Source organism: Anas platyrhynchos, chromosome 2 (assembly GCF_047663525.1).
Source record: "Anas platyrhynchos isolate ZD024472 breed Pekin duck chromosome 2, IASCAAS_PekinDuck_T2T, whole genome shotgun sequence".
Lineage (NCBI taxonomy): Eukaryota > Metazoa > Chordata > Aves > Anseriformes > Anatidae > Anas > Anas platyrhynchos.
Genome location: NC_092588.1, coordinates 146,951,607 through 146,978,561, shown reverse-complemented (window position 1 = coordinate 146,978,561; position 26,955 = coordinate 146,951,607). Strand labels below are relative to the sequence as shown.

Below are 26,955 nucleotides of genomic sequence, written 5' to 3'. Positions count from 1 at the left end.
TGCTTGAGGCCTTATTGTGTTCTTGCAGTGCCTGATGTGGGGAAATTGTCTGGAATTTTATTTTTAATACCTAAAATTAGGCTCCGGGCACAGTGTGGAGGCAACAGATAAACACACTTGCTATAGAGGTTTTAAGATACCCCCATGAACTTATTTTTGCTTGCTCCATGCCCAAGATAAAATGCTGGCTTTGTTATTTATATGTTATTTATGTGTTTTTATGGGACATTTGAGTCATTGTGCTGTGGAGTATTATGCTTCCTTGGTATTTTAAAAATACAAAACTGAAGCGAATCAGGAAAATATTAGGAAGATGACAAAATCCTGTTCTAGGAGCACTGCAGCTGCTGGCGTGTTTACTCCTTATTATTACAGGGATAATTTTCAATTGGTTTGAACAATTAGTTTCTTCTACACAGTTGGGAACTAAGATAAAAGCTACTTGAAGCAAAAATGAATAATACCAGTGCAACATTGAAAGGAAAACTATTTATTTTGTCTCCACACAGTCACGTGAACTTATATGTAGTGCAAAAGATAACACACAGTACATAACAGTGCAGGAACTGGGAAGGAAAGAAACTGTCCTAGGCAAGACTAAATGCCAAATATTAAGAGAGGCTTTGTTTTATACTGATTTTCGGAGAAGCAACATAACATCATGAGCCATTTATAAATAACTGATGCAAGATCATGTAATATGCTGCTATAACAAGGCATGCATTTGCTTCAGCTGTAATGCCTGTGTGAAGTAGTTTTACTTTAGTTGTAATGATGACATCAGTCATGAATAATTGTCATGGAAAGTTACTGGTCCGGGCACAAATCTCCTCACTCATCCTCACTCTCATGAAAATAATGTAGCTGGTGATACTTTACTCAACCATGTGGGAGAATTCCTGCCTGAGGGGGTGGAATTTTGTGCAGGCAGCACATTGAAGAGAGTTAAAAGGACAAGAGGTTTCCAGATGCCTTGAATTAAACCGAGTGATTATTCCTGACCATAAATGTTTAACTTCTCTCCCTCAGCAAATCACTTTCAAGATAGATATTTATTTTCAAACAAAACCAGTTGCCTTGTGAAACTGTTGGTTGGTTAGGGGAAAAAAAATGACCTAATGCTTCTGAATAAAATATCTGATCTCTTGTTGCCAAGGCTGAGTCACTTCCTGTTACAATAACAAGACTGTCATCAGCAAACTTCTCTTGCCACAGACTAGTTTGCCAGTGTATGCATGGCTTTATTTGTCCATGTTGTTAGAAAGTTAGCATTGAAAAAACACACTGTACTAAATTTGGAGATGCCAGCATTGAGTTAAAGTGCGTTAGTACTGGATCTCGGCTTCATTTATTCCTGATAGTACAATCTCTGAATTTTATTTATTTATTTTTTTTGGTGCAACATGATAACATCCACCCAGCTGCGTACAGTAATGCTGTAATTCTATCAAGGGATTCTGGACACAGCACAATACATTAATATCATCAGGGCTTTCTCAACTGGAATTTGCAGGATCATAGTCAGCTGTTTCTTATTTACAGGAATAAGATTTGAAAAATATCTGGAAGCTCATTCTTTTTGTCACCTCACAGATATCCGCTGGTGTTTCCTTGACTATGGTGTCTTTTAAAGATGCATTTCAGTGGTCTTCCAAAATATTAGACCTGCAGTGGTTTTGGTCGTCCTATGGCCATGCTTAACAGGGCTGGTGCGGGATGAGCCAGTGGGCAGAGGTGATCTGCTCATGCCTCGGGTTCAGCAGAGCAGGAATTCGTCTGGGCTTTTACATAACAGACCAGAATTCAATCATTCAATCCCTGGGCAAAGTAAGTTGGCAAAAGCCCTTTCTGCAGTTATAGTGGCTAGAAAAAAAGACCCAATCCAGTGTTCAGTTTCAGTACTATTATAGTACTATTATTACACTTTTTCCCCCCCACTGAGTTGGAAATGTTAGTATCTGGGAGCGGTGTCTGGCAGGCGGGGGCTCTGGATAGATGACCAGTCAGATCTGTATGTGAATCCCAGTCCCTGACTCACCCTGTGTGGCTAAGTGCTGAGCCCATGAATAAGAAACAGAGGAGGGCATAAACTTCCTTTAGGGTTTTCTTCCCTATCTTTTGCACTAAAAATCAAGTGTCATATATCAGGTCCTCAAAATTAAGGGCCAAGTGAAAAATTAAGCTGTACTTTTTTGTGCCTCAGTTTCCCCCATGGGAAAGAGAAATGGTGAAACTTGTGAATTAATTTGTTATGTGCAGATGAGCAGCACAGCACTATGCAACAGAGATCTCTAGTTTTTTCGAGTAAACAAAAGCCTAGTCTCCCTGGGTTCTGGTTTTGTTTAACTCTGTTTACTATGATTAATATCCTTCCTGCAGGATCATTTATGCTAGTTCTTCCTGAGAGCAGTGTGATGGATAGTGGTAGACACCCTACATCTCTTATGCTTCTGTTCTTCAACCAAATCCAGCGGAGTCAAAATGAATGAGAGTACCTGTGAAGAAAAACTACTCAGAAAAGGAAAGGCATTATGCTGATCTGAAGTGTGTCAATTTGGACATAATTTTCATCCTCCCACTTTCAAAATCAAATTGTTATAGTCATGGTGCAGAACAAGGACATTACCAGGGGCTAGCCAGGTTTAATCTGCAGTTTTCTTCCTTTTGCATTCTTACAAATGCAAAATACCTTTTGTTGTTGTTGTTGTTTCTTTTTTAGTTAAAAACAAAACAAAACAGAAAATGCAAGTTGATATGTTTAAGTTGATCACAATGAATCTGAGGATAAGCTGCTATGCTCTGTTCTCTGATAAACAGAGACATTATTGTGCAGTCCTGGATATAGTCACTGATTATACTGTTTGGGCCATGAAAGCAAAATGTGTTGCAAGGGTTTGGGTGTCTGTAATGAACCAGTTGTAAATGCTGTGGTTGGTGTCTAAGCAGCTGTTGAGATCACTGTCAGAATTTCACCACTGCAAAGGAGCTCTCATGAGTTATTCCATTGTTTTAGGATGAAAAAGAACAGTTGTTTGTATACGTTTCTTTTTTTTTTTTTTTTTTTTTTTTTCTCCTAAAACAGAACAAATGTTGGCTATAAACTGCATTTACAGTGTTCCAGGCTATATCAGTGGAAAGGATTTGTATTTGCCTGAGATTGCCTTTGTCTTCAGTGTAACGCATCAGACTCTGAGAGTATCAGTGCAGCCTAAAGGTTCATTTTTCAGGAGGTTTTGCTGCTGCATACCCTGAACATTCATTCCGCTGTGGGCAACTTTCCCTGTACATGCACTGATTCACTCCTAGAATACATCTGTGAATATAATTGAGCCCTAAGTTTGGATATTAAGAATCTCATGCATTTTTTAGGAACACATATAATTTTAATACTGGATTCAAGCCTCTTAGGGCTGTCTTAAAATAAACCTTACAGCCTGACATGGGTAACTCTTGATTATTGATGTGTAGACAGCAAAAAGCCCTTTGCCACTAGCAAATTATATCACATGCAGCATGTTAGCCACTGATTGCCAGAAAATCCTAATTCTTGTAGGTGAAACTATGGTGTAAGACCTTTGGCACTCAAACCTCCTCCTTTCCTCTAGTTTAGGGAACGGTGAGTTCTCAGTTACAGGGAGTGGGAAGGTGATGTCATTGAAAAACTATTGCCCTGCTTTGATACTAGTAAACGTGCTCAAAGTTCTCTGGGGACCTCTAAGGGCTGAAAAATTCTCCCTACCACAGTTGCTGTGGGATAGAGGTAGTTTTTCTCTCATTTTCTCAAACTTTCTTTGCTGGTGTTTTTAGCTAGGATGCAAGTGAAGGGTGTTTTGGAAAGTAAGTCTGTATCTGCGCCCTTTTAAGAAAATGTGTTGAAACTGAAGCTGGATGCATTCTTAGATCATGTATGGAAAAAGACAGGAACAAAAAATGCCAGAATTGTGTGCGCATGTGTGTGTGTACGGATAGATAGATTGGAGGCTGAGGGGGACGACAGACGAAGCCCTTTGCAAAACAAAGTAGTGGGTGCCAATGTTGATGTTTTTAGGCATGCCTTTCACTAGTGACTCTGTGATAACTTATTAACAATCGAAACTTGGGGGCTGGATTTCTCCTTTTTCTTTTCAGCACATACAATGTGAAAGAAATAGAGTGAAAGGTCCTGGCAAGGCGCCCATCCTACTTCTCGGATAAAGGGTGAGTGATGCAACACCATGACTCTTTTTCCCTCTCACATCTTGCCCATCACATGGGGAAGTGAGCAATTACTTAGCTTTTTCATGCCTGCCAGCTCTTCTGGGCTTTGTCTTGCTTGTTCTGGTGACAGGCAACCTCACACTACTTCTGGCCACCTGCTGTCCTCACAGGGCCTAACCTAGCCTTGGAGGCATTTGAAGTTAGAGATTGGTTTGGATCTGAGTTTTGATGCTGACCGGTGTCTTTGTAATGGGGCCATCATGTGTACGAGATCCAGAGACTCAGGCTGTGTGCCAGTATTACCAATGATATATATATGTCACTAAGATGCCTCCTCCTTCTCCCTCCCACAGTTATGAATACAGCTTTTTGAGCTCTAGGACCTATGTGTAATGAGTTTTCTTCCCAACCCTGAAGCCTGAGTTTGGTTTGTTTAATGTGAGAATAGGACGTTCTCTGCAATTTTCCATGCTGTAATGAGGCTTTGAGCAGGACTGCGAGTGTCACAAGACTCCTGATAACATCATGGGAGCTAACAACACTAGCACTTGAGTTAGCTTTGCAGATTCAGCCTTTTTCTGAAAATAACATTCCAACAATGCAGAGATAAACTGAATTGTTTCAGAACAAAACAATCTCGCAGAATATTTTACTTTGATCTTTTTTTTTTTTTTTTTTTTTTTTCCTTTACATAAAGACCCTCTTCAGATCATCTGAATGGGATTTAAATAGCCATAGGATCACTCCCATGTCACTTGATTCATGACATAACTCAGCTTGGGGAAAGAGACAGAAGTGAAGTTTTAGCTCCATTTGCAAAAGTTGAAAAAAAGTGATGAGGATGTCTGAAACATATTTTTAAACTCTCGGTGACACTCAATATCATCTTAGTCCAATCTGTAGCACCACTGAAACAAGTAATGTTCAGCAGAGGCCACCAGCAAGCATAGTCCCTGGCGATGTCACCAGTGACATGTCTCAGAACTGTCACCTGCTTGCCTGCAGCCCTGAGTGCAGCCTGGGATCGCTGGAGTACTTCATCCGGCAGGATTGCAAGGTGGTGAGTCAAAGGTGAAATGCCAGCAAGCGAGAACAATTGCTGGTTTCGCTGGCTGAAATACCAGTCGTATTATGCATTTATTATACTTACACAGCAAGACAACAAAGATAGAGCAAGGGAATAAACTGCAGGAGAACTACATTGTCGGGAAGAGATGGTATGCAAACATGATAAAGAGTACAACTGTGATAAAAAAGCAGTAAAATGTTGCCTGATATATATAGTGGCTGATATGATATTGGACATTCAGACAGGCATATTATTTCCTTAAATGAGGAGATTTCTCTCTCTCTCTCCTTTTTTTTTTTTTTTTTTTTTTTTTTTTTTTTTTTTTACACTACTTCCTGCACATGCTTCTAGAAACTTGGAAGGTTGCAGCTGCTCCAATTCACAGTAGTATCAGGACTAAAGCATTCCTTATATGTCGTATGGGCAATACTTACCAAAACTTAGGTCCCAGGCATGCAGCTAAGCCCACAGACATGAAGCACGTGCTTGAGCACAATTCTTGTACTTAAAGTCAGGGATATGCTTCAGTGCCTTCAACAGCAGCATTTTGTTTTGAATGACTCCAACATTTGCCAGTAATTAAGCATGTTATTAATATTGGCTTAATACAGAGATAAATATCACTCATTGCTCTAGGAAGTTGGGGAGACTGTCATTTTGTGACTTTCCTTTTTTTAAACAAGGAAACTAGTTCTGGAAATAGAAAAATACAATATATTGCCTGTTTTACATTTTTAATTCTGTTTCTTTTACTTTCGTGTTTTAGAACAAACACTGACTGGGTAACCTTCACTGTTACAGTTTAGTGATTAAAAAAATAGAGTTGTTTTTTTTTTATTTTTTTATTTTTTTATTTTTTCCTAAATGTGATCTGTGATCTGTCTTGGAAAGACCCTACAGAATGATTAAATTTTGTTGAAGTCTAGGAATATTAGTTTTGAAACTTATTAATTTTGAGGGAAGAAAGGTTCAATTGGTTTAAAAGTAAACCCAAGTACTGTACAATATAATGATATCAGAAAACCAAAAAAGTTAAGTTGTATTTCTGATAGATAGATTTTACAATTTTTGGCCACCAACCATGATATAAGATGACTTTGTGAGCATAACATAAAGGTTACGTAAGCCTCTCTCTCTCATTGTTTAGAGTCTCATTTCCAAAAGGAAAAACTTAATCAAGAGAAAGTCTTTCAAGATTTTAGGAAGCTGGGAGGAAAAAAAAAAAATCAGTTATGGTGCAATATTCTTACCAAGATTAATGTAATAGCTGTCTCTGAATGAAATCTAGAAATGACAGACATGGTGATAGGGGTGTGCTACAAGCAAACATAGGCATATGACCTCACAGAGAACATTCAAGACCCTAATTCTATGACAACTTGTTAATGTGCTTAGCTTTATGCATGTCAGGAGTCTCTTTGCTTCAGATTACACATATGCTTCATGTTTGCAACCTTACCCTTCCAGGACATCTTCCAGCAAATTCAACACTCCTTTATTTTCCTCCAAATGCTAACTACATTACACACTTTCCTCCCTTTCAGTCACTTTAAAAAAACACATGATCCATTAAGTCAATGGCAAAATTCTCAATTACTTCTGTAATGCTGGAAGTTAAGCTCTCTGCTTATGAAACTTAAACCTTTATTTTGAGAAAACTGTCCAACATTATAAAAAAGTCATTTTAGTCCTGCAGCTCTCCAAAATGGTCAGTGTTTTATACTTTTCCCTTATACTTAATAGCATTTGCTTTCAGCATTTATTATCAGTATTTTTTGTGCTATTTGGAACATATGCTAATGATGGAGGTCAAGTCTAGTTCATCTGGTCATTTAAAGATCCTGTGATAATATTTATAAGAATTTTCAGCCTTTCTTCCTCAACCTCTCCTGTGTAAGATGCTGTCTTTCAGATTTTACCTACTATGTACATAAGAATTGGTTGCCATCCTATGATATATTTATGATATAAAGATGATATAATTATTGCAGAAGATGTTAGTAGGAACTCTTTATTAAGAGACAGTAGCCAGGAGACACAAGATGCTGAAGATTTCTAATGAGGTTAATTTACGGAGAAATATGGAATGAGTTTATACATGTATCACCTCAATCATGCCAACACTGTTAATGTCTTTCTTCTCACTTCTGAAGCAAAGCCATGATAGAAAGATTTCTCTGTGCTTCATGTCTCCTCTTCTAGCCTTGGCTCTACAAAGAAGAAGAGCAGGTTTCAGAAGATATGAAAGGAAGCTGCAAAGAATTGTGGACTTACTGATAATGGATTTCCTACATTCAGTAGTGTCAACATCTTTGTTCAGAATGTACTATGAAATATAGGACAGAATAAGACCTTCACAGAGGCAGACCTGACATATTGTCTGCAAGTTGAGAGTCAGAGGTTGATGACTGCTGGAATCAAGCACTGATTCGACAGATCACAGATCAATAGGTAGGATGGAACCTTTTAGTTCAGATGTGGATTCATTGCTATTTTCAATTTCTGTTAAGCTAATATAAGTTGAAATTTCTCTGAAGTACAATGCATTGTGCAGAATTAAACTTCAAACCCTTCCTGAGGACATTGAAGTAACCTGCTACCATAACTATGCATTATTCACCATGATATTCTCTTTGAAACAAAAATTTTCCCACTTTTAATGTTGGTCTTTATAGAGCTTTTCTGAAAGTGGAGATCAGATAATGAGATGGTTTAGCTAGCCAGTGCCTTGACATGTTTCATTTATGGCTTGATTAGACCATGATTTAATGAGATACTGTACTACATGTAAGCACATCATCTTCTGTCATTTAACACTGACTGCAGTCTGAATGTTTAATTTTGGCAGCGTCTCTGCACTTTTGAAATAATAATAAATAAATAAATAAATAAAAACAACAACCAAACAGCAGTAAAGCATAATTTAAGTAGAAAGTTTCATTCCAACTGCAGTAGGCAATTACAAAGAAAACCATTCTGAGACTGCCCACTTCTTTGCTTCTCTTTTCAGTCCTATAGACTATGCTTTAGTGCATCTGAGGTTTTATTATACTGTATAGTGTAATGTGTTTAGAATTTAAGATATGTAAGGGAAAAGCAGACAAAAGGACAATCTCATGTTTCCATTCAATTTCCCTGTGTGTGTTATTCCAGAGACTCAAAAAGGTGATCCATTGTCTAGATTTTGTGACTGCTGAATCTCTTTGTTACAGTGTGTCTTAGGATAACATTGAATTTTTTTGATATTCTTATTTGCACAGCTTCCAGCAGAGGAGCAGCTCTTGAGCACTGATATGTGCCAGTGGATTTTCTCTGATGAATGGCTTCTAAGCATCCAAAGCTTCACTAAATGGTACTGTAGACTGAATAACTCCAGAGTTGTAAACGATCTGAGGTGCTGCTGCAGTGTTTCAGGTTCATCTCCATTTGCAGTCTTTTTGCACTGAACAGATTTCAGTTAATACTAGTGGTCCAAAGAACCAAGGGAATCTTACCGGTGGGTTTTCTAATATGCAGTTCTCATATACATTCTCACTTGGGAACAAAGTGTGATGACATATGGAAAGGCTCACATCTATTTCTTGGCTTTTGGTTAATTGTTTAAACTGAAACAAGAGTCTGAAGAAAAAAAAAAAAGACATTAAGAATAAATTATGTCATGCTGAGATGAGGTTAATTATTTAACATCTGGCAAAAGCAGATAGATTCTCAGTTAACACAGTAGAATCCATTCAGTCAGCACCTTGATAAGCACCATGTCTCTGTCACTGGCTTGGATTCCTTCCTGGAGTTCCTGTGTATGTGCTTTCCAGTTCCTCTGAAGACTGGCTAGGCTGCCCATCAAGTCTGTTTAAAATGACTGTCTTCCATTGCCTGCAAGGTTTTGGTAATTTACAAGTGTGAGTGATGTACATGTGCAGACAGTTTCTTACTGTGTGGTCCACTTGTCCTGAAATTTAACTTCTTACTGAGTAGCTTGAGTAGGTTCAGTGTTGCATGTCTACATCCTGGGATGGCAGTTCTCAAAGGTATTTTTGCTGAGAAGAGGCCACTGCACATGAACACAGAATCACAGAATTGTCTAGGTTGGAAGAGACCTCCAAGATCACCTAGTCCAACCTCTGACCTAACACTAACCAGTCCTCCACAAAACCATATCACGAAGATCTACATCTAAACGTATTTGAAAGGCCTCCAGGGATGGTGACTCAACCACTTCCCTGGGTAGCCCATTCCAATGCCTAACAACCCTTTTCAGTAAAGAAGTTTTTCCTAATATCAAACCTAAACCTTCCCTGGCGCAACTTTAGCCTGTTCCCCCTCATCCTGTCACCAGGCACGTGGGAGAATAGACCAATCCCCACCTCGCTACAACCTCCTTTAATATACCTGTAGAGTGTGATAAAGGTCACCCCTGAGCCTCCTCTTCTCAGGCTGAACAAACCCAGCTCCCTCAGCTGCTCTTTGTAAGACTTGTTCTCCAGACCCTTCACTAGCTTCGTTGCCCTTCTCTGGACTCTCTCAAGCACCTTGGTGTCCTTCTTGTAGTGAGCGGCCGGCCCAAAACTGAACACAGTACTCAAGGTGCGGCCTCACCAGAGCTGAGTATAGGTAAACAAATCCTGGGTGCTGGAGTTTGGGAGAACATGATTTTCCATCGTGGCCATACATGGTGTTCTTGGTGTCCACACACATGCTTTCAATTTGCTGGCATGTGATGTAGTCTTCCTAGGAGGAATCCACAGTTAGTTCTCCTTATGTTACCACAGGGTTCAAATATATTTAATGCTGAAGGAGACATTTTTGGCTTAATGTTAGGGAAACATGGCCATCTTGAACCTCTTTCAAGAGGAAATCCCTAGGATCATGTTTGAAGCTCTTAAAGGTTATTCCCAAAGAAGCACTTTCAAATTATAATAACTAATTATTCATATTTGTATGGTCCCCCTGGGTCCCAGTATATCTGTACAGGTCTTTCCATGGCCTTCATCTTTTCAGTGGCCTTTTTTAACTTGTCATTTGAGTTAGCAGGAACATTATAAGATTATTCTGTATTAGCAGAAAAAGCCCCAGTCCTGTTTTATTTCACATTCATAAAGGAGAAAAACACAGAAGTGAAAATTTCATATATACTAAAAGTCTCAATGAGCAAAGAACAAGTATGAAATATTCTTGAAGAAGAAATAATTCATTTATTTTTACACCTCTCTCTTCAGAGCCTGAGCATCCCCGCCCATGATTGAAGGGAAAAGCAGTACCAGCACTGCTGTCATGCCCAATACTTAGAGCCAAATGTAGGAGAAACACCTTTACTAATCTATCATATTTGTTGTCCACTGGATTAAAATTCTCCAGTATTGCTGTTTTGAAGTGTTGACATTTCACAGCACCTGCAGGTCAGTGCCACAGGGCTGCGGAGTTTCAGGGAAGTGTGAGTGTTAGGTGTTACGCTCAGAAAATGCCACTCTGCTCTCATTTTAAAAGGGTATAAATCAGAGGTCATTGCACTGTAACCAGCAGATTTTCTGGAGTCAGTGTGAAATCATCAACCGATTCAACAACTTCATGTCTCAGAGTCTGGAGATACTCAGGTTTGATGCTTCAGATCCTAGCCAAGGCACGTCCTGTGTGTTTCCTACTTAACTAACACTTGCACAATTGATGGCTAAACATTCTTTCTGGAGCATTTACCATTTCCAAATATATTTATCTTTCAAGTAAATAAATTTTGTGTTAATTAGTGACAGCTCACTGCTAAAATATTCACTTCATTCTTTTATCACCCTGTGGCAGAGTTTTGTGTGCCCTGCCAGCTGTCCTTCACAGCAGGTCTTAAAAGTCTGAAGCCTTATTTGGTGTCTGCAGTGACCTTTTAAATTCCAGAGTGTAGTTGGGGCTACACAACTCACAAATATAACACTTGTTAATAAAATGTCAGTGTTGTTGCAGTCAGGCTTGCGTCGATCTTTCAAACTGCATTTTCAGTCATCCTAATGGCTCAGAATTGTGTACGTCTGGTGGCACAGTTGCAAGAGGGGCAAAACATTAAAAAAAGCACCCTTCTGTTCCATCCATATAACCAGTTCACAACTCTACCCCCTGGGGAAAAATCATTTTCCCTGCTTACATTCCAACAAACAGTTGGTTTCTTCATTGCTTAGGTGACCTCAAGTAAACCTAGAAATGCCAGTTTTTAAAGACTAAAAGATTGCCTAAACCTTCACTCCCATAACTAATAGCAATAGGAAAAGGAACAAAAAAAAAAAAAAAAAAAAAAAAAAGCAGAATGGCTAGCAGATGTTTCCTAAAGAATATATAAACAAGGAAAACGAGCAAACGAGCAGTCAGATTTTCCTTTAACTTTACAGTGCAGTTTACAAGTTCATTAAACAGGACTTCTGCGCAGGTCAACCCTTGCTGAGGGATTGTTTAAGTTGAAGAATTCTTGATTTCCTGCTCAACTGACTCACTTGATAAGATGCTTCATAATGACATCAGCAGCAGTTGAATAGTTAAAACGTTTGAATTGTATGAACCCCTGTAGTTTAGATGGTTCTTGACCTTCTCTGTGTAAGTAATGATTACTTACATACCTGCAGGCATGCTGAAAGCTCTCTGTAATGTATTGGAGAAAAATAACACAGATATCATTCAAAACTATTGCATTTGTAGTCTTTGAATACAAAAATTATAGCTGTTTAGATTTTAATGATCTGTCTTGTATAGGTGCTTGAAGCCATTTTTTTTCCATCTATTTAGTGAAACTACATAAGCAATTCAAGGGGTGTTTTTAATGTTTATCCAAGTGTAGATATTGCCTGTGTTCCTTCTCAAAATTGGCATTGCTGTGATGTTTAGCTCTTGTCATAGTCTTAAAAAAATGTTTTTAATATTAAAAATATTATTAGTTAATATTTATATTAATATTCTATGTTGGCACTGATTTTCCTCTTGTTCTGTAAAAGATTTTTATTTGCAGAAAACCAGTTGTTATCAATGCAAACTTTACAACAGACCTCAATAGTTTTTTAATTGACTCAGTAATGCACGTTCATTACTGGACTAATACCAGGCAGCTGGAGGTTGAGGACAACTCTCATATGATCTATAATAATGAAAAATCAGAATACTCCAGAATAATTGCAAACAATATGTAGTATTTATTTTTCCATTATGCATGGAAAAATAAAAATAAAATATTTGAAAATATATGTCATTGCAGGAAATGATACAGGCCATTTCTAAAGCATCTCATCAGCTGATTTGAGGATGACTGGACATAGATACAGGAATCTGAAATCACTGATAGAGCTGTATTTTCATTACAAAATAAGAATGTTGGCTCCACTATCTTAGTTAACAAAACAGATACTCCCACCTTTTTCCCAAGCACAATAGATGAACACTCAAAATCAGCTCAAAATACTATCAACTCATATTAAATAAGAGATTATTGTTAAATGGTGCATGCAAACAGTATCTATATCACAATATAGTCATAACTGTTTGGGATTAAATGTTCCAAAAAACTTTAAATTACTATTGCATAGCTAATTAGAGATTAGGAGATATTTGAAGAAATTCTTGAGAACTGCTTTAATAAATATTAAACAGGATAAGACATATATTTATATATTTGTATTCATTGTGGAGTTGCTGCACTCACTTAATGGAAATTGGCCTGGAATTGCTACAGGTCCAACAGCAACATTTGGTGAATAGTTTGTAAACTCATTTGTTATGTTTGCAAATCTTTTTTAATGCTCCTGATGTTCTTAGAAGACGTCATCTCTCCCTTTCCGTATAAATACTTTTGTGGTGTTGGCAATCCCAACTTAAAAAAAATAAATAAATAAAATAAAAAATCCAGCTTCATTAAGTTAAAAAAAGTAGACAGCATTACAAACTATTTGAAATTTGCACAAAACAACTCTCATTTGATATAATTTAGATTTTGTGAGTTTAGTTACAAATTACAACAAGGATGTTTTCTTAGCTCTTATCAAAAAAAGCATCTTCTTTCCCAAAGCAAGATTGGTCTGGTTCAGCTAAGGCCAGCTCCTTTGGTTCCTTCCCTCTTTTTCCCATTGAGATAGTAGCTTCTGGGTAGCTTTAAAACATTTATTTATTTATTTATTTATTCAGTAAGGTATTTATTTACTTACTTTTTTTTTTTTTTTTCATGAATTGTCCGGTCCAAACAGAAATCTGTCATAGCCAGCATCCTTTGAATAACTGTATGTAAAATAATTTCTAGTACCATCAGCATGGTATAGTCTGCAGACCTAAATATAGTGAGATATCACTGATCAGCATACACTCATCTTTTAGACAAATGCACATGATGTATCCACGTTAAATGACATCTTCCATAGGATTAAGTGTTGTGGCATGTCAATTGTGAATACAACTACGAATAAGATTATGTAATGTGGACTAAGAGAGACATTTCTTAGCAATTCATAGCTCTCTGCAGATCTCCTCGTAACTGTATGGTAAATTAATGCATGCTGTCACTTCCTTCAATCATCAGAAGCTGTGTAAATAAAATAAGCTGTCACATTTTTGGTCCTTTTCTGTGTGAAATTTAAAACATTTCTCGAGCTAATAAACTCAAGTCTAGGACTGCTGGTATGTGCTTGACTTTTTCAAGCTGTATACTTCAAAGCGTAAAAGCTAGATAAGCTAACAGCTCATTCAGTGAAGTTATTGTGTTGGAGGAAGCATGTCTATCAAATACTTGCTTTACAAATTTGAATAGATGTCATTGTTCTCAGTAATGTCACCCACTCTGCGGCTGCAGGCAGTATTTGAACAGAGGGAATGTGAAGCATTTTTATTTTATTTTATTCAGGGGTGCTTCTTGGCAGGGAAGTCAGCCACTCTTTTTCTGGATCTTTATCAAAATGATGATTCAAGCAGTACTGGGGAGGCTGAGTAAACAGCTGGCCAAAGTGCTGAAGATCAAGGAAATGGTATAGCTGCACGGCCTTCAGAGTAGATGAAACTCAATGTAAGAAAAGAAAGAAACCATGACAATAAAATGTTGATTGTGGTTTTCTCAGAAAGTGGGTGCTAAGGAATTAACTTTGTTGGGTGCTAAGGAACACATGGTTTGTTTTGTCATTTATCAATTGTAAGCGCAGATCACACAGTGGCTGACTTCTGTTTCTCCTTGGTATTCTAGGTCAGTGTGTTACAGACATCTGCCCGTTGCTGCAATCCGATTGTAAGACAAACACCATCAGCACAAATACATTCCTTGTCCTAGTTACACCAATACAATCTGGCCCCTGGTGTTTATTTCAGTGCTGAGTGATTCTTTTGGTTATTAATAGATTGGTCTGAGATTGTGTCAGTGGGGCAAGAGGGAAGCTGCGTTAGCAGCCAGAGTACTCCGGAGAGGTCTGTTGGCTGGAACTTGTCCACTGCCTGTGTAAAAGTCACGGTGAAGAAGTGGCCATGGAGCAAATGCTCTATGGACTTTGCCTTGGACCAGCAGCAAAAGACCTCAGACACAGACTGGAAGAAAAGCTGTGACTCACAGTTCTGTTTTTTTTCTTCCCTGGTTATCTGTGAGGGAAGTAATCTCTCTCTCTGATATATATGATTCAGAGGTAGCATTGTTTGCATGGTGTTCTTGAGAAAAGGGGTTGGGAGGGACACAGCAAATTATATGTGACGGGCAGACTTTGCTTTATCCAAAGTACGTCAAAGTACAAGAGTACCTACACAGCTGCAGTCTGTTCTTGCTCCCTTATCTTACTTGCCTAAAAAAGCTTTATAGCTCTGTGCATCTTTATGTATCTGCATGACAAATACTTTTGCCAGGCTGAATTGGGTTTCTGTCAATGCTGTCAATCCTCCATGGCTCCATTACAGTTGCTCAGGGACTCTCAAAGAAGGCTAAGCAAATTAGATGGACAAGAACTGAGTTGAAGCTTTCTAGGGAATGAAAGGATAGAAAAGTAATTTTGTAGGTTGGCTGAGCTCTTGATGAGATGTTTAACGCTGCTGTGATTTAATTGTATTCCTAATGGTGCATTAGGGTGTTTGAGCATTTTGCTAGGAGTCTCCTGGTTATTATTTAAATCAAAGGGAATGAAACACAATAGGTGTCATTAAAAATCCCTCTCTTTGTATTGGAGAAGATTAGTAGCATTGTTCATGTATCTAGTAAGATACATTGGTCCTGATCCTTATTTTCATGAATGCTCTTTTACACATTTTGTACAGCTAAAATGCTCCTGACATTGTTATAAATTATTTATACTCTGTCTTTCTGCTCTTGAGGGCTCCACTTAGGCATGGTGCCATACTATACTGCTTTTGAGCATGCCACAGTTGTGCTCTGAGTTCAGGAACTAGCTTAAGAGATATGAGTTTCTGTGCCTTGGCCCACAGAACAAATGAAAACAGACCCATCTTCTCTACAATGTGAGTACTTCAGTCTGTACTTTGGACCATCTTGTCTTTGTCAGAGACACCACTGTGCTTTTTTAGCCCATCCACTATTAATTAACGAAAGGCCACGTAGCATAGATGAGCTCTCAGAAAGGGGGAGCAGATAGCAACAATACTGATTCCTAAGGATGTGCCATGAGCACACAGTCATTGAGCGAATGTGATTAATCCTGTAATTTCTGTAACATAAAATTAGCAACTAGGGTTTTCTTCTTCTATTTCTTCTTCTATGCTGTGATCTCCATGAATCTATGTAAGGAAAGATTCTTACATACACAGAGGAAGCCTAATGTGAGGTCAAAAACTTACCGAGAATAACTTCTTTTGAGTGAGCATTGAGCTTTATATCATGTTTTTTCACAGTAGTTTCAGTAATTGTTTCTCCTCTCTTAACTTTGTTTTGTATTTCACCTTGTCTCTGCAACAGTTTCTTGTGTTTCTGAGACATCTCAAGCTCCTACAAACATTTCAAAGAAGACTGTAGTAATGTCTAAAAGGTGTTCTACTGATCTCTTTCATTCCCTAGAAAGCTTCAACTCAGTTCCTGTCCATCTAATTTGCTTCTTAATGTCCATCTGATTTGCTTAGCCTTCTTTGAGAGTCCCTGAGCAACTGTAATGGAGCCATGGAGGTGTTCTACTGATCTCTTAACCTACACATTTTTTTCTTCTCTGAGGAGGATCATTTTTAGATGACAGCTCACTACTTGTTTATTTTGTCTGCACATAAATGTCCTTTACCTCCATTGTAATTTGACTGTTAAATTTCAAGCTAACATACTACGGTTTCATTGCCACAAAACCGGACAATATTGTTAGTTGATTTTTGTTTGTTTATTTGCCTGGGTGCTAGAATAGTGTATCAAATCCATTGCTGAAATAATGTTGCATGATTTTGAGCCCCAAAGCAAAAAACTCCAATCACAATTTGTTAATCTCCGGTAGCAGGATACTGTTTAATTACACAAATGAAAATATAGTGCACCAACTTCCTCTAACTCAAGCTTGAACTAAAACTTGACTTTTGTGAATAAGTACTGCTGGGACATTACTGGACTACTGTTTCATGTTGGAAGTTAGGAGAAATTTCTTCCCAGAAAGAGCAGTCAGGCATTGGTATGGGTTGCCCAGGGAAGTGGTGGAGTCACCGTCCCTGGTGGTGTTCAAGGAAAGGTTGGACATGGTGCTTGGGGGCATGGTTTAGTGGGTGACATTGGTGGTAGGAGGACGATTGGACCGATCTTGGAGGTCTTTTCCAACCTTAATGATTCCATGCTTCTATGATACTGGAGTGATTATTATCTCAGTACTACTATGAATAAGAACGTATTACTTCTGCATAATGCTTAATTATTTTTATTGTTCTGGATTGACTATAACTATTAGTAGTCTTTGGGGCATGAGAATAAATGCTTCCAAGGAAAGATTTGAAATAAAATACATACTTGTATTTTCTTTCAATCTGGGGAAGTAAACATTTTCTCTCTCTCTCTCTCTCTCTCTCTCTTTTTCTTTTTTTCTTTTTCTTTTTCTTTTCTTTTTTTTTTTTTTTCTTTTAGGATCTAAAGTGGGGAACAGGCCTGAGGAATCTGAAGGGTTTTCTAACAGATAAATCACTACACATTTATATAAAATGAAATTAATAAAATAAAATAACAAAATAAAATAAAATAAAATAAAATAAAATAAAATAAAATAAAAATTTCACTCAAGATGCTCAAAAGACAGAGGATTCATCCTAACAGTGTTCACGTTCAACTGCCTGGAGGCAAATTAGCTTGTGTTTGAAAATTAAAGGTAATTATTGCCAATTAAATAAAAGCTTTCATCTCAAATGGGTAGAAAAATATAAAGTCAGACTTTGGTGGTGTAGTTTCAGTTTCTATTATTTCATTTTCCCATTTCACTACAGTTGCTATGTCAGCATAACTACCCTATGGTGATGTGAAGATATGGAATAGAAACTTGGAACATATTTATAAAAGATTTGTGGGTTTTAACTACTTTAGTAATTTTTATTTAGACAGTAGCATGAAACTGCTTTATGTGAGGCTTTCACAATGGTAAATGTTTTTAATCACAGAAATATATTTTTACACTGGTTAGTCTCTGATGTTATGAATAGTTTTCCACCACTTTCTTAAGACAATTATTTCATAGCCTAAAATTTTAATTAGAATTTTTTGTCATTTCTTATTTACTTTACTTGCTGACTGCTACTGGAAACAAGGATGTGGTCATTAAGGAGGGAGGGGGAGGCACCACAAAATTTAGAAATCTGCAGCATAAATGTCTGTAGCTGAGTGGGTGAATGAGCTCCCTTTAAAGTCAATGGAGAGGCAGAGGTATTTTTATAATGTATTACCTCCAATGTATTTTTGATGTTAGTTTCAGGAAAAGAGGTGTGGCATCTTATGCTCTACTGACTGTGTTTACTAGATATCTATTGGCTCCATTAAGCCTGGGAAACTGGACTCCGCATCCTGAACTGTAGAAGTCTAATGAGTCTTATCAAGAAAAGTACATGCAAATCACAGAGATGATGAGAACAATCTGCAAGGATATTATGTGATACTAATTTGCAAATTATATAAGCCGATGATTAGGCCATTTGGCTGTTCAAGACTGCTGGCCGGTGAGGAAGAAAGGACAATATATACTTTGCACAGCTGGAGCAAAATGCTTATGTGGATGCTGGGGTGATCAGTAGAGATGAAAATTATGTAAACCATGATGCAGGTAATTCTTCATAACAGGCAAGCTTTCTGAGACCTCTGTGTTATGTGAGATAATAAGCAGGTATTTGCTGGCAGGGAAAATTAACTGAATTGAGGACTTATGGGAAAAAAAAAATCATTTGGAAAACAGAAAATATGGGTTGAAATATTGAAAGCAAATGTTAAAACAAGTTGAAATGGAGAAAAACACACTGAAAATAAGACAATGTAAAGTGAACTAAGATGTTATTGCCCTTGGAATATTCAGATGAAATTAAATTACCATCAGACTGGACAGTCCAGGATAGTCCTTACATGAGAGATATATCAAATGGCTTGAAAACTAGATATTTTTCTCAGTTTTCAGAATATTTTTTTCCATTTTAAACTTATAGGTCCATTGATTGTACCCAAGACCAAGACAATATTCTGTGGAGTTTATACAGTAGATTATCTTCATAGTAAATGGTTATTTCTCTTTCTCTACCCTTGTTTGATAGTTGCTCTGTGATTATTTCATTTGTTTTTTCTGCCTTCAGCTACATGTCTATAATTAGAGCAAAGATCATTCAGGAATGTGCTTGTTGGAAGTCATCACAGGCACATCACCACAGCTTAAAAGTGACAGCTTGATCCATAAATCAATGACTACCAAACAGGACATCTCAGCCAGTCATTCATAAATGGGTGAGGCATTCCACTGAGTTGCTTTTTGATACATTAACACTAGCTTTTGCTTTAACAATAGCAGAAATACTATTGCAATCCGTTATATCAATAGAGTTAAAACTGCAGGTGGCCTGGAGAACCCATTTTCAAGACTTCATTGGATTGGTCACTCTGTAGTTCATGTTTGTTTCTTCATTATGAAGAAATACACACAGTCACACAGTTACAACTGACCTTGAATTAAAAAAAAAAAAAAAAAAAAAAAAGCAGGGAACAGGGGACACATTCTTCTCTTCAGTGTGTGGAGTTGTTCACTGAGAATTCAGTAAGAATCAATAACGTATAAAGGCAGAAGACAGCTTTTGTAACTATCTGACAAATTATTCATTAGACAAAGGGATTAAACTGTGACCTCATTATTAAGTGTTTAATCATACAGATCACAAAATTCCAGTACAAACAATTTTTAATGATACAAAATCTGTTGCTGTATAAATATGTTCTAAATCACATGGTTTCAAACAGAAAAGTTTTCTTCAAATAAATTCAAATTCAATCAAATTCAGATTTATGTGACTCAAATATCTAATTTTCATGCAGCTTTTTAATGGCTTGATACACACCCACTGAAGTCAATGGTAATTTCCAGTGAAACCCTATGGGAAAGTATCTGTCAGTAACTGAATTGTTCAGTTTTCCATAAGTAGATTTCTATCTTTAAGATTAATATTCAGGTCTTTAAATAAATACAGAAGTACATGTAAATATTTACTTAAAGGATTTAAGACTAGGTTTAAGATTAAATACATGCATATTTTACAGTAGAAGGATGAACCCCAGTATATACTTACATAATGTGATGGATTAGTTTGTTATAACCTGGTAATGCATAAAGATGCCAATTATGCCAGGCAATAGGCAAAGAAATGTATATTCTATACTCAGGTTATAAGAGACACTTTTAAATTCTGTTTAAAGGTTTATCTGAAAAAATGAAACCAATTAGTACGTGTAGCAAATACACGTACTTCCTAACATAAGTTCTAACATAAGCTTCTTACAATCTGGGTGGGTTCAGATGATACAGGTGAGAAGTGCATTTGTTTATCCTTATAATAAATTTTCCCTTTTGGTCTCCAGCCTGCATTAACAATCTTTCTTGATCCAAGGAAGTCTCACATATTTTAGTCAGTGCTTAAATAAAGAATGTTGGAAGCAAACTGAAGTAATAATCCTGGGAATCACTAGGAATCTAGAAACAATTATAGTTGCTGTTGTATGTATGTGCGGTAGATGTATTTACAGAAATTTCAGATAAAGTGGTACTGTTAATAGCACTGGTTTAATCTATAGATTTGTGAATTGTGAGGATTCTTGCTCTGGAATAGTTTTGTGAGGGTTTCTTTACTACTGGATAAATGAAATAGACATTATGGGGTACCAGTGCTGAAGTCCAAAGTCATAGACAACATTTTTATTTAGTCCCTTGGACAGTCAATCCAAGACTATTCAGAATCTTTACCATGTCTTTCATCTGCAGTGAATTTCCTCCCCCCTAGCCCCCCCCTTTTTTTTTTCTTTTTTCATTTTTATTTCTAGGCTGCTCCCTTAGACTAAATGTTATCTACTGCAACAGAATTCTCAACTTTAGTATGAAACATATTGGAGGAATAAACCATAAATTACTTTGCAGTTTACAACAGGGTGTGCATAAGGAGAACTCATGTAGATGCACAGAACAAAAACAAAAACAAAAATAAAAACAACAACAAAAAAAAGACAGTAGAATAATAAATGATCTATTTCATTGCTCAATCACTCATAACATAACTAAAATTAACATCTGGTTCTAGGAGACGTGCCGTATTCTTTCAAGTGGCTGAAAGGACAAGAGTTGATATGATTAGTTTCTGTAACAGGGAGAAGAAAGATCTCAGGGGAAGCTTTACATTACCCATTAGTTTTTGCATCTGTTGACCTCATTTACTCTCAAAGATTGCAATTGAGTTTTTTGCTTCATTTCAAAGTTGTAATGGCAGTTTTGTCTTCAGCTGTTTCTTTCCTCTCCCTCAAATATCTTTGGATTTATTTAATATGTGAAGGACTTGTTATATTGGGTCTCTAACCAATAAATCTCTCTCAAATGGGTGTTTGAAGTAGAGAGACACCAAGAATGTATAGGACAAGATCCCAAACAGCCATAACTCTTGTTTGTGGCCATAAATGGGGTTATCCCAATCTACATCTACTAAAGAAAACAAAACATAGTGTTTCTGAGGTGCTTCTTCACTAGCTCCAGTTCCTTATGCTGCATATCTAACTGTGAGATAATTTACCACTATTTCTTCCTTTCCTTTTTTTCCTTTTTCTTTTATATTTTCTTTTATATATTTTTTTTCCCCTTGGAACTAAGTGATGGAATTAAGTAGTGTTTTTACCTAATTTTTCATCCTTTTCTTGAATTCGTCAGGTCTCTTGAACGGCCTGTTAAGGCTAGGACATGGAATGGGCTTGGTGTCTGGGTCACTAAGAAGGTCAAGAGCAATGCTATTTGTAGCTATTATCGGTGGCATGTGCAAACTCATGAATGATTAATCTCAGAACAGCTAAAGTATGCTCCATAAGTTCCTCTCAGTTTGTCTCCCACACCCATAAGGACTTGCAATTTTAACCTCCATATCATCAATTCCTTGCTGTTTCTCTGTCTCAACTGTCTTTCCTTTAAAAATTCTACAGTCTTGAAGATCATTATTTCATCCTTGAAAATCAGTTTCCATTTACCCAGTTCACCACTTTCTGAAACCACAGTAACTCATGATTGCTGGGGCCAGAGGGGAATTGCCTGAGAGATGTGTAATGCACTGAGCTAACATGTAAGGCTAAAGTATAAAATTTAAGTTATAAATGAAAGTGACAAGCAAAATTTTTCTCCACTTAGCTTTATTAATGATACAATATTTTATTGCCTGTGGCTAAAAGTATTTATTGTCATTGTATTTAGCTGTAATTTGGTTTCATAATTCAGTTGGCTTTTTCATTATTTTTTTTTTTCATTTTTTTTTCTTTTTTTTTTTTTTTTCCCATGTATATTATTGTCATAGTTTATGCCTATAGTAAGTGTGTGGTCTTCCAGGAACAAACATATGCAGATTGGTATTAATCTGAAGAATCAGAGGCTTAACAGTGGGCTTATTTTTAAGCATGTGAGTATGTGGCTGAAATCAAAAGCTGCACAGTTTGTCCTTCTAGGGTGACTAATAAAAACTGCATGTGTATTTTTGGTTGTAGGCACAACCGGGAGATACATTATATATATCAGGAGACATTAACCAGCAACATCTTCAAACCTTTATTTAATTATACAAAATGTCCTACCGAGAGAAAAGGGAATATTTGTGTGCTTTAAATTAGGCATGTGGTGGGTCACAAGAAGTGTACAGGATCTTGCAGAGTCAAGACCTGAATTTGTATATCATATATTAGACTGCGTTCAGAGATATTTGATGGGAATGACTGCAAACCAGAAAAAATTTACTAGAGAAGAGACTGAAAATTTGAAATAGTTTAATTTAGAAAATGGAGGAATAAGCAAATGTACCAAAATCATATGAAACAGTGAATGCTACTTGCATTGTAGAATGAGAATGTCCCTTTTCTCTGATAAATAGTATAACACTGAGGAAAGTAAAAGACAAGCTGGAAACCATTATAAGAAAACTCTCTACAGTGTGTAATTAGGTGGCAGAAATCTCTCTCAAAGGAAATGAGACCAATGATGCTTGGAGGATTCCAAGTGAGACTGAATATTTCCATAGATAACAATAGTTCCTGGAGTTACAACAAATGGTAAACAAGCAATGCAATAATGCTTATTGAAATAGCCATTAACCTTGTGCTCCAGGGCTCAATTTAATCTAAATGAGACTGGTATTGCTGTATGAAAACAGATGATATCTGACAGAAGGTACAGTTTATATTACACCTGAGTAATAGAAGAGTCCTCTGCCTCCTTCTGGTGATGACCACTCTCAAAGACAGCATTAGGGTTTAGAAAGAGACACAATCTTTTTTTCTGTAGGTCTAATCTAAAATGATAGTTCCAGTTCTTCAAAGTATTTGTCTAATATCCCTTAAAAGGTATAAATTTGACATTCAACATATTGTCTCTTGGTAGCTTTTAGTGTGGTGTATTACTAGCTCAACAGACTGCATCTGACACATTTCTTCAAGCTATGTTAAAAATGATAAGGGAAGAGGAGGTAATAGAGGCATCTAATCATTATTTATATATATATTTATTTAATCATAATAACCCCCCCCCCCCCCCCAAGTTTAGTTCTTTTCATTACAGCATTTCTCGGCTTCATCAACTATGTTTCTGTTCCTTCACCCCTTGACTTTTTATTGATTTTATTTTGTTTACTTATTTATTTATTTTAAAGATGAGCATTTTTATAGTACTTTCAAATCAAATCAAGGATCTCCCTAGAGTGGGTCCTGCACATTTTGGGTATCTTTCATCTTTATTGCCATCATTCTAAATAGAACATGAAAGGATAATGACCTTGATGAAAACCATAATGACCATGGCATAAAACAGCAGTAGCATCCTGAAACTCCTCCTCGTGCCATGGACAACCTAAATAACAATGTGGTCTGACTGCAGTTATGCTATATTTTTGATGAAACACTCTCTCAAAATTATGGGGGCTGTTAAAGGTGATTCAAGATGGACTGCCAAACTTTCCAAATTACCAGCAATGCCATTTATGTGTACTTTTCTTTGTTGTGCAGTTTCAAGTGTGGATTACAGAGGTTAAAATTTTGGTGGGCATTGGCATGCTCACATCAAATTGGTTCTGTTCCACTTCTTACTTCTGTTAGATGTGCATCTTAATTGTTTAATGTAATATTTCTACTTAATTACAGGAAATGTCATTTACTATATTGATGGTAAAATGAACACAGGCAACGTAAGTGACATTGTACATTTTTACAATGAGGGAGAATATGATTAATTATGAGACAGAATAAATTAACTCATACATCAAATACTTCTGAGAGGTGTTAGGAGGTGGAGGTAGGCGGTGACTCCAGTTTAATCCCTTCTGTAGAGGAAATTAGAGTCAAATTATATTAGACACTAAGGAGCAGAAATGGTCTCCATGGCCTAGAAGAGCATATAATGGTACCTAACATTTATAGATGCACACCATATCATCTTGAAGTTTATACACTGTAAGGATCACTTCATTTATCACTACAAGTACGTTGTACCATCATAGCACACTCCTTCACAAATTTTATTAGAATGTATGAATTTAGTCTTGGCTAGTATAAAACAGATGAAGCATGAGTGTAAGAGAGGGTATACACATAAACAAGAATCACGATGAATTTCATGAAGTATAAGCTGCAAACTGATGACTTCAGATCAAACATGGAAAATTTCTGAAAACTTGGTCTTAACTAGCAAAGGTGCTATGAGTCTATAAATTATTTTTATTCACTGTCCAGAGATTTAAACTATGGCAATCACTTTGGATGAATGTTATTCATCCAGGAATAAGGGCAAGTTTATAAAGAATTGTCTGTACTTCAGCCTTACTCTGCCTAACCTAGGATTATTCTTTCTTTTTTCACTTTCACATGTATTTGTTACTTTATATACCATTCAACTTGCTGTTCTAAATGTTATGGGGACTAAGCAAGACATTGCTTAAGGAACAATGTTTTAGAAGGAAAAAAAAAATGCATTTATTTGTATGAAGAAGTGTCATTCTGTTCATGAACCCTTTATACAGAGTGCAGCGTAAAGTTAACACCAGTCATCTCCAAGAGTTTATGACAAACAGCCTGACAAAAGCTTTCACAATTTTCCTAGCAAATTAAATACAGCTCTCCTCAGGATGAGGAACCAATAAATAAATACATAAATAAGTTAAAATTAATAATAATAATAAATAATAGGGGCATCGTTTTTTTTCTGGAAAGGAGGATGTTTTCAGATACATCATTTGTATCTGAAAAGGGATAGGGAAGGTGAGTTGGAACAGCAGAGGTCAAGGTTTTGAGTCTGGCAGTAGGTGAATGGTCAAGTGGCAAAAGGAGAGACAGATAAAACTGAGAGATTGAGGGTCATTATTAAATATTCAGAGTGGTATGGACTTTGTTTTTATTAATTTTTTTAACTTTTTCAGTAGAGATAATTTCCATTCCAATACAGAGAATTTAAAACCTTTATGTTTACTACAAAACAGAATTTGTTTTTCTAGACCGCAGAGCTGTGCTGCCAACCATCATCGCACAGGCATCTCTTCACATTCCTCCCCCTGCTACATCCCTCATGTTTCTCTTCCCCATTCCTATACATGTATTTAGAGGATGCAAAATGCTGCTAACTCTCCTGGCATCACAAAGCCAGTAGAAATAAACATAAGTCACTAATAAATGTTACATCCCAAAACTACAGCATGAAGAAAGATGGCCTCTTTCCCAGAAGCTGTGCGCTGAATATTTAAATTTGTTTGCAAACCAGCACTGAATGCTGTGTTGTCAGCCAGGGCACGTAGCTAAGTGCAAGTGGTGCAGAGTGCAGTTAATTAATAAGTTTGGTTTGCTAGGCTGTGACTACAGCAACTTTCTTATAAAACATCTTTCATGTACATAACTGGAAATAAAATGTTCCTCAAAGAAGCTCTGTCCATGTGTTTAACTGTTTTCTGCAGTGACACCAATCCACAGTCTCCTGCATAAAAACAAAGCAATGTTACTGTGATCATACAAGGGGTTTTAAATTTCCTTATCACACCTCACTATTACTGAAACATTCCCTCTTGAGCATACATCTTCTCTGGTATGCTTAATGTATTCTTGTACAAAATCTCTTTCACATGCGCCTATACATATATTGAGTTTCATGTAGTTGTTGTAATGTAGAAATAAGCACTCTATTGTATATTACATAGAGAAAATTAGAATTAAAAAATAATAATCACATAAGTAATAGGGAAGCACTAATTAATCTTATTAACAATTTGGAAAACAAGTCTAATAATTGAATATAAACGGTTAAATGTATTTATGTTGTTTAAAATACTAGATTTTTTTTTTTTTTTTTTGAAAATGTTTTCACTTTTTATGTGAAGCAATGGGACCAGACTGCAAGACTGGAAGTGCAGGAGAGAAGGATAATGCCTGATATAATATCTTTTTTTCCCTCATTTTGGAAGGTGTTGGTTTTTTTTTTTTTTAATACATGGTATTCAGCTTCATTGAAGTCAGTGGAACTGCACAGAGGTAAAACTGATAAAAGAAAATTAAATCTTTTAAAGAAAACCTACTACTATGGTTTTGAGGAAGTGAAATTAGTAAGTTTAGTTAGTTAATCACTTGCCGAAGTCTGACATTGTATAAAGCATTAGCAGCTGGAGTCTATAGTCCAGACAAGGATAATCAGCAAATCTGAGGTTATAAATTGTTGACTGGAAACAATGGTGCAGAGATAACCCTGGAGAGGTTGTGAAAGACTTCACTGGAGTTTATTTGCATTGCAGTTCTGCTAGAAGTCACAGAAGCTTGGCTTCCTACCTACTTACTGCCATTTATTTTTGATATGCCCTAAAGCATCCTTGACACTTATTAAAATAGAACGGTGTCTAGGCAGCCAGTAACGCTACTGTATCTTCTTTCAACAGTTGCTCTATTTTAAGAAGTTCCAAAGAGCTTCGGTATACATCTTCAAACCTACTATATCTGTTGATTCATGTAGCTTGTGAAACCTTTGACCTAGATGAAGAAATTCCCATATTTAAAAAGAGAATCTACACAGCTTCCATGG

The 26,955-nt window shown here is 36.6% G+C and overlaps 1 long non-coding RNA gene across 2 annotated transcripts; it reads left to right on the top strand.

The window, feature by feature from the left end:
• The first annotated feature begins 3,214 nt into the window (after positions 1–3,214).
• Positions 3,215–17,206, top strand: LOC101805436 (uncharacterized). Of its 2 annotated transcripts, XR_001185833.4 has the most exons (5): positions 3,215–3,760; positions 4,129–4,197; positions 5,089–5,257; positions 7,469–7,717; positions 8,527–17,206. It is a non-coding gene; the product is annotated as an uncharacterized lncRNA (long non-coding RNA). The 2 variants fall into 2 exon arrangements; XR_011807101.1 differs by lacking the exon at positions 3,215–3,760 and having other exon boundaries at positions 3,789–4,197.
• The last annotated feature ends 9,749 nt before the right edge of the window (positions 17,207–26,955 follow it).